Here is a 4,785-nt window from a genome sequence, read left to right as displayed (position 1 = left end):
GTAAGGTGGAAAAATTGTTTTCATTCCATTCACAGCAGAAGTAAAGCATCCCCACAGCATGATGCTGCCACCACCGAATTTCATGGTGTGTATCATGACAGCAGTGCTGTACTTTTTTTTCATTTTCAAATGATGGATGGAGGGTATTTATAGACCTGCTAAGAGCAATCTTGTTTTTTTTTTTTTTTTAGCTTATCCTTTTAGCCTTTAACCATGTGCTCCTTTGCCTTCATGATGCTTATTTTACTGAGGGGTAATATAGTAAATAGATCTAGGAAATAAATCCACAAAATATTTTAGATTTTCCTCTAAAAAAAAAAAAACTTATTTGCAGCTCCATTTCTGTACGTGCTAATTACTGTTGGCCTATCACATAAATCATTAACACAACATAATTTCAAGTTTGCGGCTGTAAATATTTTTTCAAGGTGTTGTATTACAGTATACAGGTTAATCGCTTTAGGCAATTCGTTGTCCATTAGATCTAATAGAGAGTGCATTGCCCGTCATGCATTGTGAAACGTCACCTCATTTACGTGGTGCTGAGTGAGTTCCACAGAGGTGGAGATGGGTGGTTTGTCCTTCAACTGTTGGGGGCTGGGTGGAGATATTGTCAGTGCCACTCTCCATCTCTCCCTGTTTGTCTTCCCTTTCTGTATTGCTTCTGTCAAATAGCATATCAGTCTTTTTTTATTTATTCATCTGCCCTTTCTGTTCCTGTCTCTATAGAGCATGACATGATAGATTACCTTTTCTGTGAGGTAGATGAAAGGGGAAAAAACTAATGATTTAAAACGTAGTAGGGGAAAATGCAGAATTAAAGGAGAGACACTGAAAAACAGGAAGGGAATATATGAAAAGAATATATTATGTTGATTTGGGGTGATTAGTTTTTGTTTTGTTCCTGAGAAATGCTCAGCATTGAAATTACAATCTGGCAACTGCTATCAGTAGGGCACATTTGTCATTTTGAATTGGATCATGGATCCAGATGAGCTCCAGTCGTCTGTCAAACAGCTATCATCTTTCCACCCCTCAAACAGCGTGACCGAACACGCTGGTGTGCAGCCAGCCTACTGAAGCGCATTCTCCCAGCAGCGAGGGAGGCTTCTGTCTTTAACTATTCTCCTCACATTCACCTTGCAGTCCCAATTATTCAAGGCAGCACGAGTGCATGAGCGCTCCTCACCAGTCCCAGCTGTGAAAAGTGGGTCATGAAATTTAAAGGCACAAGCAGCCCCATTTCAGTGCACGATTTTGATGGCACCACTATGTGACCACACCGGGCTCCCCTTAGGTGTGAAGCATGTCTGTTTGCTAAAAGGTATTTTGTAAAAAAATCAGATGCAGATCATCAGAATTTTGTACAGTGGTCAGTATCTATCCATTTCTACATTTAAAAAATGAATTATACCATCTTACATCTACGGTGTTAGTCTCTTATTAAAGCATTCAAATAAATACTTCTACCCAGAAACAAGATACAGTAGGCTAGCCAATATGGGGGCCAGACATGCAGCAGAGAAAAGCTACTCATGCACATATTGAACAATAATGTTATACCCGGATGGACTTTACAGAGCTAGACAGCGTATGGGGTGTCCTACTTAACTACTGCCATCTATATAGATGTAATATGCCCCTCGTGCTGAAGCACAGCCATGTGGAAGAATTTTCCTGAACATTCCCAAAAGCTTCAAATGTATTCATGAGTACAGTAGTCTGACAGTTTGGTATACCCCTACATGATTTAGACCTTTGTCTGTCTGTCTGTCTGTCTGTCTGTCTGTCTGTCTATCTATCTATCTATCTATCTATCTATCTATCTATCTATCTATCTATCTATACATGTAAAGTAGTCTAGTTGCACAAATAAAAAAATTAATATAGTCTATTAACCTAAAGCAATATGCATGGTATAGTTGTTACATGTCAGGTACGCCGGTCATTGACCTTGACCAAGGCACCTTACAGTAGAACTGCAGGGTGACTGTCAGTTAAGAAGGAGGATAATTTTTAAGATTTTTTTAAGAAGGGAGGTGCCTTGGCACCCCCTCAACTCAAGTACTGTGTGTATATATCAGGACTATTAATAACTATACAAATAAGAGACATTTTTCAAACAATGCATAGGGAGTTTGCATTTCTTATTTTTATTATCAGCAAAAAACAAACCACACACCACATTACAATTTATAAACAGGAATACTCGTTGTGGATGTACAGAAATCAACATTCAGCTTAAAAGCTGAATAGTTAACTCCTACTATCCGTGATAATAGCAATAATATTAATCATAATAAATGTATAAAAAGCAAAGGGTTTTAATTTATGAAACTTGGGTGAAAAAAAAGTTTTCCCCTCAACATGCTACTCTATAAATTCATGCAAATGTAAAGCTTTCTAAAACAGTCACTTTCAAAACACTCTCCACATGAAACCCAATAAATTATAAAATATCAGCCTCTTGTCCCTGAACTGATCCTTGAAAGAAAATTATTTGGATGAACGAAAGGAAAAATAAAAATAAAAACATATCCTAGTTTTCATTAATGGCTTCATCTTGCAAACATCTCATCTTTATTAAATGTTGGGGCCCCAAACCGGACCAGTACCAGCTGAGAAAGTAGATTAAATCCAGTTTTAGACAAACATGTTTGTTCCAAACATATTTCTCTGTCATCATTCAACAGTGAGAACGTCTTTTAAAACAGCTAAACTCTGAGAAGAACATCAAAAACAGCACCATTTAAATTTTTCCTGGATTCTTTCTAACGTGTCACTCACGTTGCCTCAACAGTAAAGGATCTACAAAAAAGATTTTTGTAGAATAAAAACTTTTTTTTTTTTTGCTTAAATATATGGTTATATTATATTCTCTATGAATATCTGTTGTTAGCATGCAAAATGGGTGCCTCTCAGATATTTTAATCCAACATTTCCCTGCTTTTGTCTTTAGTAGCTGATGGATCCAATCATATGTTTAAACCTATGCTCCTATCTATTTGGTACTCCTGCTTTGTAATAGCTGATCCAAACGCAATAAAAGACAAATAGTTGTATCAGAGCCTACAGGTTTTATGGAGTTGTTGGTGCAAAGAAAGGCTATTAATTCAGAGTTTTATTAATTCTTGTGTGTATAACATGTTTTTTGCAAACTCTAAGGTGTTTAACTCTTTAAGTTTGTACCTACTTTGTGGAATTTTATAAAGCCTTAAATAAAACAGTCTGTTTTAAATCTCTGATGCACATTTATGACTGAAGACATAATATGATATTTTGAATGTGATACACCTTCACTTAAGGAGCATGACTAATTCAAGTGTTGACATTTACAATGGATTGAAAAAGTTACCACACCTTTAGCTGAATGGCAGGTTATTGTGATGTAAAAACATTCTCCACCTTTAATGTGACCTTTAAGTGATACAGAAGAATAAAATATCGATATTTTAGGGTATAAAGTAAAAATAATTAAAGAAATACAGCTTCTACAAAGCTTTTCCTAACCTTTTGTGTCACAATCTCATACAAACGCAAACTGCTGCTAGAGCACCAGGAGCTTTACATAAAAAAAGTGCGAGAAACACAGAGGTGAACCTCATAATTGGAAGGGTATGGAGCATTTTGCAAAGACGAATGGGGAAGAGATTGCCAGATATAGATGTAACATGATGGCCAACTCCTACACACAAAAATTGAACTCTGCCATAAAATAAAAAAGCTGCTTTAACAGAGTAGCTTAGCATATTAGAACCACATATTTTCTGTTATTTTGATCTTCTTGCTGCAGCACTACAGCCCTGCAGCACGAAGATCAGAGTTCAATTCCCAGCCTGGCTCTTCCTGCATGGAGTTTGCATGTTGTTGGGATCATTTGCATCCCTGAGCATGCATGGGTTCTCTCCAGAAAATGGATGGAATCAGATTGTAATTAAGAATACATTCCTCCATATAGATGTAATGATAAACTAATTGCATTTTTACAAAGGTCTGTAGGCTCTTTAAAACCATCCTGTGTTGGCCTCAGGTCTTTACCTCACCAGCTTTGCCTTTCAGCTATAATAGTTGAGGTTTACCGCTGGCAAAAAGGAAACTGAACCCGAATGTCCTTAAAGGCAATTCTGTCAAATACCACAGAAAAAGGTTAGCAGAAGTAAATAAAACCAATTAAATAAAAAAAAATACAGTGTTGGAGCTTAGAGGGTCACATAAGCCCTCTGAGGGAGCATGAAGAACACACCAATGGAAGGCTGCCAATCATACAGGTTTTGTAGTCTCCACCAGAGAACTACAACACCCATCATGCCTTGCTGAGACACAACAATGACTAACTAGCAAAAATATTGATAGTGTTTTGTTAAATATGTCTCCACTCTATTCAGAAGTTATACGTTTACAAAATGACCAAACGGATGCAGTATGCATAATTAAAATGCTTTGTGCTTAAAAAAAAAAATCTATCAAAAGAACAGCTGCGCCACATATCTGGTCGCGTTGATGTAATGAGGACAAAAAGGTTAATAAAAAAAACAACAAATAATGGCAGAAAACCACATTTGACTCATGTGAACAAGAAATGGTCACACACGTTTTTTTTTAAAAGACGTAACAGCAGACACTCCAGTAAAAGAAAGGAAAAAACAAGAAATAATTATGCACTGTGTTTGTATAGTGCTACAGTTAATTGTGCACCTACTGTAAGTTTTTAACCACCTACCGGTAGCTTTCATTTAAGATTAAAAAAAAGATAATAACTTTTTCTCTTTTCAATATGCTCTATTT

Source organism: Cyprinodon variegatus, unplaced genomic scaffold, assembly GCF_000732505.1.
Source record: "Cyprinodon variegatus isolate N-32 unplaced genomic scaffold, C_variegatus-1.0 Scaffold690, whole genome shotgun sequence".
NCBI classification, from domain to species: Eukaryota; Metazoa; Chordata; class Actinopteri; order Cyprinodontiformes; family Cyprinodontidae; genus Cyprinodon; species Cyprinodon variegatus.
This window is presented reverse-complemented; position numbering follows the sequence as displayed.